The 13,230-nt window shown below is 38.2% G+C and overlaps 1 long non-coding RNA gene across 4 annotated transcripts in view; it reads right to left on the bottom strand.

Annotated features, from left to right (window-relative positions):
• The window catches only part of LOC311518416, a 786,470-nt gene that overhangs the window by 215,023 nt on the left and 558,217 nt on the right, over positions 1-13,230 (bottom strand). The window lies entirely within an intron of this gene.

The raw sequence follows: 13,230 nt of genomic DNA, 5'->3' as shown, positions 1-13,230 counted from the left end.
AGAGATGGTCACTCTTTTTAAAAAGATAAGTCTTTCTGTAATGACTAGTAAAAATGATGCATAAAGCCATTATTATTTTGCTGGGCTTTGTTGTGACTGTTACCATGGTTAAACCATTAACATATTTTCTGTACAAGTATGGTCATTTGATGGCCTTAATTAACTTTCAAGTGGAGAGTGCTATGGCTTACCACTTATTAAATATCCACTACAATAAGTTACAGTTTTACCCTTCCAACCTCACTTACCCAAGACAGCTAGAAGAAACAGCTTTGTATCTGACTATAATTTTGTAATTGCTATTTACTGAATTTATGTTGAAACTGGACCCCTCTATATAAATGCATTTTGGCTAGTTCATGTAAAATTGGCCAAGCCTAATCAAATCTTGCTGATATTCGATTGAATAGGTGGAAAATTAAGTTCTGTATGATACAGTTTTTCTCTCTTTTTAAAAAAAATCCTTATTTACTATTGTCATAGCTAAGGGTAGCCTAGAATTCCTCCTTACCTGTAAGGGGTTAAGAAGCTCAAATAACCTGGTTGGCACCTGACCAAAAGGACCAATGGGGAAAGAAGATACTTTCAAATTGGGGAGGTGGTGGGGAGGCTGTGTTTGTGATATTTGTTTGTGTGTTCTCTGGGGAAGCAGAGAAGCATCAGGTCAGAAAACTCCTTCTCCTAAAATCATCCTAAAATGAGTCTCAATATTGCAAAAAGAGTAAGTAAATAAGACAAGGCACGTTAGATTAACTTTTGTTTTTAGCTTGTGAATTTTCCCTGTGCTAAGAGGGAGGTTTATCCCTGTTTTTTTGTAACTTTAAAGTTTTGCCTAGAGAGGAATCCTCTGTGTTTTGAATCTGATTACCCTGTAAAGTTACCTTCCATCCTGATTTTACAAATGTGTTTCTTTTACTTTTTTTCCTTTATAATAAAGTTTTGTTTAAGAATCTGGTTTACCTAGTTGGTTGGTAGATTTTCTCAAACCTCCCCAGGAAAGGGGGTGAAGGGGCTTGGGGGGCTATTTTAGGGAAACAGGAACTCCAAGTGGTCCTTTTCCTGAATCTTTGTCTAACTCGGTGGTGGCAGCAGTACCCATCCAAGGACAAGGAAGGATTTGTGCCTTGGGGAAGTTTTTAACCTAAACTAGTAGAAATAAGCTTAAGGGGACTTTCATGCAGGTCCCCACATCTGTACCCTAGAGTTCAGAGTCCGGAGGGAACCCTGACAAATATACTGGCATGTTTTGCTGATATCTGAAAGTATGCCCCCTACAGAAGAGCAGAAGCCAGAAGCATCAGAAAGGTTGCTTCTTTAGCTAATCTATTCTTAATACAACACATAAACTGTGTAGTTAGACTAACCAAAACTAATTTCAGAGAGCTTTTTATTCCTGAAGGAGGCAATGCAGTTTGAGATTTAATGGAGGCAGAATTAGTTTTTGTGATTAGCTGGGTTGAGTTGTTAAGGTATGGTAATAATGATATCATTATTTCCTCACTCGCACAAGTCCTAGCTTTTGTTTTGGTTTGGCCTCTGCATCATCAAGTAATACTCCTTGGGTTTAAACTTGTGTATTGCCAGCTACAAAAACAACTGACTCCACCTCTATCAGGAATTCTGCAAGTGTAAAATAGGACTGGAATTGCGAGGGGGGGAGGGAGCGGGGGAAACACTCCTACAAAGGAAACACATGAAAAAGCTAAAGGAGTGAACAACTGAAAAATATATAAAAATGCAAATTTCCCTAAACTTCATTTTTGGATGGACTGAAGCATAAGTGAGAACTTCAACAAATCTATAGAAAAAGATGACAGGTCTGAGTTTCAGAAATTTAAGACAGCAGCTGGATTAGACACTTTGGGTTGTCTTCGCATACATTTCTTATGGGAGTTAATTCCATTTGACATGCAAGACCAAAGCAAGATTACAGAGGCACAGCCCCATGGCGAGGTGTATGCTGCAGCTAAAAGCTGGGATTTGAATAATTGTGCAGGCTTACTCCAAGAATCAGGCGAGAACAGAATGAATGGATTATTATGAGGAACTTTGTACATTTTTAACTGCTGGACTTAATAAAATACCCTGTGTGTAAGACTGGTGTTATGGTCCTCTGCACTCACTCTAGTTGAAGTTTGTGGTAGGATCTATCAAATATGAGAAAAAACAGAAGCTGTTAAAAAAAAGAAGAATGTGTAATGAAGGATTGGGCAGGGCCATTCCCCGTGCAATTTACTGAGGGAAGCAAATTTGGAGAGCTTTAGTTCAACATTTTCAGGCCCTAAAAAGTTAAAGGGAATTCATTTCCTGTGTAAAAGAAGCTTGAGGGAACACAAGAGAGTGGACTGGAAAAATGAGGGGACAAAAAAAGGTGAAATTTTATTTCACTGTTTCAGCTTGTTAGCCAGGTCATTTATTACAGAGAAAAATTACTAATCTACACATCATTTTTTTTAAAAAAATGACCTCTTCCCTTTGTGTCTGTGGATGCACTTGCCTGTAAAAGGAGGGAATAGCTGACTGCTCCTTAGACTCAGTGCTGCTTAATTAACTGTCCAGTGAGAATTATTGAAATACTTATATAATTCTTATTTAGCGCTCATTAAAGTGAGGGATACAAATGCTGGACAATGAGAGGTTCAGAAAGGCTTTGAAAAGAAGAAGTTAGTACTGTGATAGCAAGAAATTATGAAAGCCTGCCCATTAACGGCAACAGAGTAGACCTTTCATTTTAAAAGTCACTGACTCAGATCTGAAATTATTTGATATTTTTTAAAAAGCTCCTTCATCTAACCCCCTAGCAATAGAACATCTCCGATTCTTCCTACCATTGCTAATCAGATTGTACAGTAGATGAGGAAAGTTAGACTGTTAGAGGAGGTAATGAAATTTCTACACTGCCACGTGACAGCATGTTGGTCGCAAACTCTGGAGCACCCTCTGCTGGGTTCAATAACAGCTTTCCTGACTGCCAACCTTCAAACAGCTCCAGCACAGAAAGACGTCTCTTAAATAGCTAAGAATGTACAGACATTGATATTCTGTGATCACCATTTGCAATTAGTTCATAGCCAAACAACATCTATTTTTCTGCTTTGAGAATTATTATTATTATCAGTATTATTGAGACTATATAGGATGAGGTACAAGTGCTTCATTAACATAGAAGAGACCTTTCACAAAATATGTCTGACAACATGTAAAGCATCTTTCAGATTTCAGCTTCACCTTGATCGATCAGTCCTTCAGCCCTCGCATAGATTGTGCCGATCACAACGCATCTTCCATTCTTCTCGTGTCCTGGCCTTCCTTCTCCATGTGCAGCCATGTCTTTTCACAATAAAATCTTCCCATCTCTTTGGAGGTCATCCGAGTGGTTGTTTCAGCTCCCGTGGGTACCACTCAGCGACAGCTGCAGTCCATTGATTGTCATTGAGCCTCGCTATATGCCCGGCCCATCGCATTTTACTATGCCAGTTCTCAGCAACGATGTCCTGCACTCCACTCTGCTGTCTGATCACTTCACTGGGGACTCAAATTTCCAGAATTCTTCTTTCCATCGCCCTCTCCGTGACAGACAGTTGCTGCTCCTCTGTCTTTGTCAGTGCCCATGTTTCACTGCTGTACAATGTTGCTGGCAGTACTTTTGAGTTGAAGAGGCTGGCGCATGTTGCCTTGTTGATTTTTCCTTGGAGGACATGCGAGATAGAATTGAATGCGCACCAACCTGCTTTCTTTCTTCATGAGAATTCACCTTCCTGATCATGGCGCATGTTAATTTCTTGGCCCAAATAGACATATTGCTCAACTTCTTCTAGCTGTTCTCCCTTGACTGTTCTTTGGGCTTTTGGCATGGTATCAGACGGCATACATTTAGTTTTGGAGCGGTTAATTTTCAGTCCGACTTGGCTGCTTTTTGTATTGAGTTCTCGCAGCATTTTCTGTAGTTTGATAGTAATTTCAGCCATCAACACAATATCATCCGCAAATATGAGATGGTTTAACTGCTTTCCGTTGATGTTGATTCCACCCTTCCAATTCATTTTCCGGCAGGCTGTGTTGAGTTTTGGTGAAACTGTGTCTCCTTGTTTCACACCTTTCTTAACTGGGATATGAAGGGGAGTATCAAATAAAGTTTTAAAGGGTGCTTTCAGTGGGTGCTTTGGAGGCCTCATATAAAAGGTGATGAATATCATGATGCGCTTGGTGACTTCCCAATGGAGATAAAGAAATTGCAGGATTTGACACCACCTATGTTTCACACTGTGATATGGATTATGGCAGTAACAGAGCATCATATAGAAAACAGGCCAAAATCAACAGTCAAAAAATTTTTGCAAGAGAAAAAGCACACACAAAACAATTCATCTTCCATGTACAATAAACGCCTTTTTCAGAAAGAGTGAAGGAAAAACAGTAAGTCGGCCTGATTTCTACCTGTTAGACACAGCAGAACTTGGTTTACAAAGGCTGTGCAGCTCAACAGTTTGTATTCAGCAAATTTACTGGCTGAGCAACAACAGAAGACAATGCTATCATCATCGGTGAGGCTTAGGAGACAGGTGTCTTCATAGAAGGTGTGCTCTTTTTCTCCCAATAATCTGTATATACAGTAGTTGAAAATTCTTGAATCTACAGAAATTCACATAGAAATGAGGCTCAGACATCTTTTCTATTCATATAATGATTGATGAAACACAAGGGAAAAATAAATTGAATTATGTTAAGTCTCCTAGGGAAACATAATTAAGTTGTAAAGCATTGCCTTGAAATCTTCAAATCCTTATATCACTCAGACTGGATCTTCTATTATGTGATCAATAATAATATTAATTAAAGACAATTATTTGGAAGGGATAGCATGACGTTTTGGGCTCCACTATATTTTATATTTTAAATTATTATCAGCTAAGCATTTTTGGGTACAATGTCAGTGAAGAAGACCATTTCTGACAAAGCATAAAGTTTTCTAAAATGTTGTGCTTTTTTTTTTTTTTATTCTGGAAACTTCACTCCCTTGGCTGCTTTTTTAATTTTAAACTAACTGCATTAAATCCTGGACAATGTTTGTTTTAATCTCTATTTAACTGGAGTCCTAGATTTTAAAATATGTATAAATGATAGTTTTAATATATGAGACCTCCTCTGCATACTTGGCATATGGAATCTTTTCAGGTTCTTAAAGAGAGGATCCATTAAAACTGGTTCACTTTCTAGATACAATATTGAAAGGCGGTGACCAGTACCCAAAAATTCTGGGTCATCAGAGGAGGAAGAAAAGTAAGGTTACATCAATGTTAAAAACAGAATTCTGTCTCAGTCCTCAAAAGGAAATTTTGTCTTCAATGGGATTTGTGCTTAACTAGGTTAAGGTGATATTTGACCATAGGGAAAAATCAATCAAGGCTTATCAATGTTGCAAGAAAAGATGCAGCAAGTTACTAAGATGCAGCAAGTTACTAACACATGTTGTATGTTTCTCTTTCATAGAAAGAAAACTATTTTATGATCTGCTGATACATAGTAAATGTTAGAAAAATTAAGTAGGCTGCAAGACTTCTTGCTATATGTCATAATGAGGTTACTTGTCCTTGTTTACTAAGGACTGTGCAGGAAAAGAGAGAAAGAGGGAACCATCAAAACTTGGATAGAGAAATTAATTAAGAGAAATCAACAATGCTAAACTATTCTAGAACTGAATATCAAGTACCATCCCTGAGGACTGACAGTGAATTTCTTTAGGTGGCACTCATGCTGACACTGGAGATTTTCAGAGGGAATCTTTTACTGGGCTAATATCTTCTATTTTCAAAGAGTGCTTATCCCAGTTTCATATGTATGGGAGGGATATGGTCTTCTCAAATATGACAGTATACACTAGAATGAATACAAAAACCTTCTAAAGAAAGTAAGCTCTGAATTTGGACCACTAAATGCTATTATGGAAGCCATAAAATAGTGCCACAATGATTCGAGAGAGAAAATGACTTGGTATTCTTAAAACTGCAACAATTATGCAATTTAGCTAACTAATAGGATCCAAGAAGATGTAAATAAGTTTTCTTTTTAAACAAAGGCATTGAGAAGGCAAATTTCAGACCAAATGAAAGAAGGCAAATAATTTCTCCGCAAAGGCAGAGGAAAGATTTCTCAAATGAGCTTTATCCTAAAAAAGATTAGAGTGAAATATATGAAGCAAGATGACATAATGTGCTGTTGCTTAAATGCAGCTGCCAATAGTATCCTATTCTGCAAACTAGGCTGTGGGTAATTGAATGTAAGACGAAGCAAAAATATAGAAAAGGCCAAGCTGAAGCTGAAGAATAAAAATGAAGTGTGTGTAACAGTATTGAGAAGAGTACAGCTCTGTAGAACTGATTTAATAAGAAGAGCAGTGAACGGTACAGAGTGGATTTGCAGAGATTAGAACGTTGCAAGCTTTGTCCAAAAGATTGTATAAAGTTCTTATTGGGCTTGAATTTAAATAGGGCAAAATTTATCTACCACTATTAAAGGTTCCTATGACCTTTAAATATATTCTAGTGAAACTCCTTCTCTTTACCACAAAAGGTCATTTTAAAATAAAAAAAAATATTTATGTTCCATTGTGCTAATTTCCTGTGTGTGTACGTGTGCATGTGTGTTCTAATACATTTGTTCATATTACAGCATGAAATTGACAGAACCATAAAAAACATCAGCAGTTTCATCCATGACAACCAAACTCAAGGAAAACATATATCTTGATAAAGCCTTCAGGTCAGGTTCCTAGGTGAACAGGACCAAAAGTTAAAAATATGAGACTGCACTGTGTGTGTTAAGAATTTGACTATTTGTGTTTCAAAGCTCTAATAAACTCTACACTGGAGCATATTCTGCTGCATATAGCAATGTCACCTCAGTGAATTTTAAGACAGCAGCAATGATTTTTTATGAAGACATTAAACGTAAAAATGCTCTGGGAAGTACAACTGAAGATAACAATTACTATACAAAGAACTGCAGGTAGCCATTGGGAAACAGAGTGAAGGTGGTTGCGTTCCCAAGAACACCCGCTAACACTCAGTAAGAATGGTACTAGCTTCACAAGGTAATGATGGAGACCCCATTATAGAGAGAATTAAATGCATAATGGTTAGAAGCCAGGGGGAAAAAGAACTCTAGAATGCAGTCTTAATTTACTAGTTATGGTGCTGCATTCAGTGTGTCTTTGAGCCAGGAACCCTATTGCCACAAAAGTTTGCCAGCCTTGGGATTTAAACTGCAGAAAGTTTGTAAAACTTGATCATGCCAGGCAGGGAGTTTCTCTTACTAGTGGCAAGCCACATAGTAGCCTCAGGTGGGGAAAACAGATTTCTGACCTTCACCAAGTTAGGAATATCGCCACTGACTCAAAACCAGAAACTAGAGTAGTAGAAAAAAAGCTACAAGGACATCTGCTGCTGTTCCAATGCATTACACCCACTGGGTGTTCCTAAAGGGCAGAATAAATGATGGTCAGTAGTTAAGAAAAATGAAAATATTAAAAATTGTAAATACATCACAATCAAAGAACCCCTTTTTGCAAACAACACCAAAAGTAGTTTTCAATCCTTAATATATTACAGTTTTGGGGGGTGGGAAGGATTTCCTAGGTTTAGTCATTACATGACCAGCCAGAAAGTTAATGGAGCTGATATAGTTTGTTGTGGCTATATGGTAAATCAAGTACGTACCTTTAGGGAACCTTGTCTGGTGCTCCTTTATGTGCTTTTGAATTCCGTTTTGAATTTCCCTCTAGAGTTAGAGGGAATTTCAGGATTCAGAAAAAAAAATCTCTTTTTAACAAGTAAAAATAAGACAAAAGAAAAGAAGACTAATTTCAAGTTTAGCTTTTCCATCTTCAGCATGCCTTCACCAGTGGCTCGTCTTATATACAAAGTTGACTGAAGGGAGGGGTGGGATTGTATAACAAATTGATGTGATACAATCACATCATTTACAATCACATAATGGACTATATCCCAATTTTCAAAAGGCATAAAGTATCCTCATTAATACGATAAGTGCAGCAGTCAAATCAGGACTGTGATTTTATCAGGGTTTTTGACTGTACATGAATTAGAATATAAAATGCATACAGAATTTTTAATAAGAAGGCTTTAACATTCTGTGAATGTATTTCTTACTGTCATTTGCATCACATTAAAGTGAAATTCCACATAAAAGGATAAAGAGAATACTGTGTGTCCTAAATTATAGTTTTTTCATAGTTGTCATGTCCACATATGGGAAATCTGATTCATAAGCTTTAACAGTATCTTAAATCTGAAAAGGCTAAGATACTTCCCTGTTTGTGGGGTTAGTATGGCTGTCAAGTGGTAGTAAAGTAAGGTGAGATGGTCAGGACTAAGCCAATAGAGATCTTTTGTGGATGTGTCTGCATTCATTGTCCTTTCTACAACACACTATTAAACACTGAGCCTGAATTCCTCATTCTATAGTAGAGTATTAAAAATTGTTACCACATTCAGAAGGATTATATTATTTGGTTTTAGCTATCATGTTTTCTTCTTGCTTTTAGAACATTACAATACACTTTGCCAATATGTATTTCTCTTAAAAAGAGAAAGAACATATATTTTGTAGCTGCCCAAACACACTGTGTATATAAGTGAATTTTTATTTTTTGAAGAATAAATGTATACTGTTTATATATGTCTATAGTATACATTAAAAGCTAACCCACAAACATTAGTGAGACCAGCTCTAATCTAATTTCAGTGGCATGTGTAATCCAGGAAGGTTAAGGTTTGATTATAAAACCAGAAGAGAAAGAGAAACTTGGCATATTCTCATCAATCCGCTTGGTATAATCTAAGTGGGGTTTCAAACCAGCATTCAACTGTTGGATTGAATTCCTGTGAACCTTGCATACTTTTAGTTAAGGCAATGTTTTTCTCCAAGAAGATAAAACACTGCCTTAACAAAGAAGAGGGAAAGGATATAATAGACCAATATATTACCAGTACTAGTACTGCCTTGGGTTTGGTGGAATATTTGAAGCATATGTAGACTGGTTCCTTAAAGAGGTGAATAAATGAAACTGCTTTGGAAACTCATTAATTATAATTATTTATTTGTACTGCAGTAGCATTCAAAGGCCTCAAATAGAGTATGAGCCCCATTTTGTGAGGTGCTGAACAAACACATAGGAAGCCACAGTCCTATGTCCCTGAAGATCTTCGCTAGAAGCCTCCTTTACGTCATGAGTTCTATCCCTGATGCTGCATGAATACAGCTGGCTGACAATTATGGCATCAAGATGCTTTTATTATAATCTATTATTTATATCACACAAAAGGTGGCCATGTCACCTTGCAGACTCAGTAAAATGACAAGGTACCTGCCCCGAGGAGCTTGCAATCTAAACTGAAGAGAGAACACAATTAGTAATAACATCAAACCACAGTGATGTTTTTCTCAAACCACAGTGAGAAGGATGGCCAGGAAAGGGATGACAAAGCAACAGGAGAAGGGAAAATGATCTTTAGAGAAAATTTTATTTACAAAAAATACTCTGGCAGTGACAAAGTTTTCAGACTTCCTCCTAGAAACCAGACATGAAAGCAGAGGAAGAATTTCTCTGTGAAAAAGGCAGCAAAAGTGATTATTTGGGCTCATAAAATGGCACCATCACCTGTTCATAGTCCAGTTAAACTCTGATATCCCTTGGCTTCTCACCGAGGAACAGAGGCGTGGTCAGGGCATATGGAGCAACTCCAGTGTTAAAGCGGGTGAAGACTCTCAGCCTAAATCCCTCCTCCAAATTTATGGCTGCTTTTTCCCCCCTTTCCTCCGCACACATTCTCCCCATGACTCAGCTATCATCAGCCCTTGCCATCACTGCCCAGGAAAGTCTCCCTGTTGACCAAAATATAGGAAAAATAATTAAGTCCTTTGGGATGGTCAGTTAGATATTTTTGAATCTCACACTTCTCTGATCTTCAGACATGATGAGGCCAATAATCTATTTCTGGAATTGGTCAAATCCCCACTACTACCTTTCTGCTATTTGGAGGGAAGATTTTCCTTGACTTTCTCCAGAACATTCTAGTTTTTTAAAGAAATTCCAAACAACCATTGGATTCTTAAGCACCTCATTCTTCAACCTGCTTATGGTTTTTCCACTGCTGGCTGCTGACATTTCTACTTCAGCTCTTTCCCAGGTCATTCACAAGTGCAATATTCTTACAGAGCTTCGCAAAACATTCACCATGATCTTTTCTCCTTATTTATCTCTTCCAGCTGTGCCAGCAGGAATTACCCCTATTTTCTCAGAAACTGGGCCCAACACTGTCTGAGGACAAAGAATATAAAAATGGCTTTGCTTGGTCAGAACAACAGTCCATCTAGCCCAGTATCTTGTCTTCTGACAGTGGCTGGTGCCAGATGCTTCAAATGGAATGAACAGAGTAGGGCAAATATCGAGTGATAGATCCCTTGTCATCCAGTCCCAGATTCTGGCAAAATCTCCCCAACAAGCATAAGGAGCATGGTACTTTGTGATTCAGCAAGGCTCTCACTAGTGGAATGGCTCCTAGGGTGACTTTACTGTCAGTGTAAGTTAGAGCAGTCTTGAGGTTGCTCTGGTTTATGCAGAAGTTCAAGTATGAGTGCTATTAGGATTGGGGAAGTGTAAAGGTGACTTTAATCCATTACTGTCCCCTCTCCCCTAAGGTTGTGCACAGAGCATCAGTTGGCCAGACCAGAAATGTTGCTCTCCTTTCCTCCTTTTCTGTCCATCCTAGCTGTGCTTTGATTTTTTTTTAAATTTAATTTAAATTCCTTCAGATTTTTTAGTTTCTTAAAAAAATGTTGTAAATGGTTTCTTGTGTTCTAGGTACATCGTCTCTCTGGGAACCATCAGAAAAGATCTATGATCCCAGGGTTTATCCAGTGGGGATGGATCATCATCTCTGTAAGATAACTTGAAGAGGCTCTTCCATGCCTCAGATTCACTCTCCTCTTCGATTCCTTTCATAACTTTGGACCTGAATATTTTTAGCTATTTTGGCAACATTCATCACCAGACTGTTAGGTCTGGGGCAGTGGTAGGGGAGGACAGGGGCGATCTGTGGTACTTTTTCCAGCACAGATGAGATTGAAAACAACCCAAGTATTTTTTTTAAATGGTTAAATCACACAAGTTTCATTGGCTTCATGGCAGTGGCAGCTCTGGCTTTTACTGCATCCCTTATCTGTAAATTTACAGAATCAGAAAAGAGAATGTAACAAATACTGGCATTGCTATATTCAAACTAAAGAAACAATCTCTCCACCCTAATGCAGGAATTTTACTCACTGAGAAAACTGTTGATCAGTTACTCCTATAGTGTTGCACATATGGTTAAAAGACCAAGAACTTTTATATAGTTAATAAGAAATAAAGAACTTGTAGAAAGTGATACCACCTGAGGCTGTCTTTTTGCAGAGCAGACAATCTGCTGCTCACTTGCAGAAAAGTGTACACAATTTGAAGGCAATAAAGAGTTAGAATAGAGAGAATTGTAGTTCTGGCTCAATCATTCAGCAATATGTTAAGAAGCAAGATTATTTTTTACTAATGCTGGTGGATAATTTTCTCCTTCAGTGAAAAAAAAATATTTGTGTGCGGGCTATATGTATCTAGCTATATGTATCCAGGCCACTGCAAATCCAAATATAAAGCACTCATTTCAATTTCCTTACTTATTATGGCTTAGGAATGGTTTCCATTAAAGCCAGCCCAAAGCATAATTAGAAAATATTGCCCTAGACAACAGGGAATCAGAAAATATACTCTAAGGAATGATACCATGCCAATACGCAGGAAGCAAATCCTGCTTTCTGTTAGTTTTCTTCCCCCACACAAACAGCCAGGCAGAATACCTATACAGAAGCATGTCAGGTGAGAACACCTCCTCAGAGCGCACTGGGAGGTATGTTTGCCAGATGGATACCTTCACAGAAACAGCAATGCAGGATGCCTCCATAGAATGAGCTGGGTGATACACCTGGCTAGCAGCAAGGGCATGTCCAGCATCCCAACTGGTTAGCACTTATGCTACCACCAGCAACAAGCGCTAGCCAGCAATGGTTAAGAAATGTACACTGTTCCTGCTGAGAGGAGCAGTAACATGCTGCCTGACACACATTATGCCTGCTCACAGTGAGGCTTCCTGTCCTGTGCCAGCTGTATGTGTCAAGTTCAGATCATGCAACTGCCTACTCATTGCTGCTCCCAGTGAGGGGAGGATTTTACCACATTATATAATACACATGCCTAAATTTACTCTTAACTGACTCAATATGTGATAACCAGAATTCTTATCCCCTGGACAGACTCAGTGCTAGAATGTTCTCATAAACAAAGACCCATCGGATATACAACCCCCTTCCCTCCTCTGCCTCTTTATCTACCTTTTCTGTAACTATGTTAAAAACACAAACTTATTTTCCCTGGTCTCTTTTCAAACATCTCCCTCCTTGGGTGCAGTATTGAATAATAATAAATTAAATAAATAAAAACCCCCCAGGCAATAAAGGCTTGATGCAATGTACCTCAGGGAGGTTAATTCCCTAGGGTACCAAGTAGGTGGGTTATCTGGCTATTCAAAACTACTCGTGCAACTTTTTAAAGGTGGGTGAATGGGATATTTCTGTGCTGGCTTTTTTATTAATTATTATTATTATTTCCTATCAAACAGTCTAGGGGGAGATTTTCTATCTAATTTCCATGGAAAGTCAACGAGATCTGGGTGCCCAATCACCATTTGTGCCTTTGAAAACTCATCCCTAATTATGGCATGCTGTACTAGATTATAGCTATGCCATCTCTAGCTTTAATCTTGTCAGATTTAATAAATTAAGTAGGGTCAGTTCTGGTCAATTCATGGATTGAGAGGTCTCCAAGTAAAACCCAGAGTACTGCAGGATGTGACATTAATTGAAGATTCTTCAGGTGGCACTTCCCTCCAAATCGGAAATGGTTCTGTGCTCTAATACAGAGTTAAATGGCATGATTCAGTTAGAACTACCATCTTTCAGGTGAGATGTGAAACAGAGGTCCTGTCAAAGATCCCACAGCATGTTTTTAGAGGGTTGGTGTGCTGTACTGGTTCTAACAATGGGTAAGTAAATTTGGTCTACCTAAATTTCTTTTGCAGTGTCATTTGGATATGGAGTTCATTCACATTTCCTGCTCTAAAC

This window comes from Lepidochelys olivacea (assembly GCF_965140295.1).
Source record: "Lepidochelys olivacea isolate rLepOli2 genome assembly, chromosome: 3".
NCBI lineage: Eukaryota > Metazoa > Chordata > Testudines > Cheloniidae > Lepidochelys > Lepidochelys olivacea.
The sequence above is the reverse complement of the archived record's forward strand: the minus strand, read 5'-3'. Positions and strand labels throughout refer to the sequence as shown.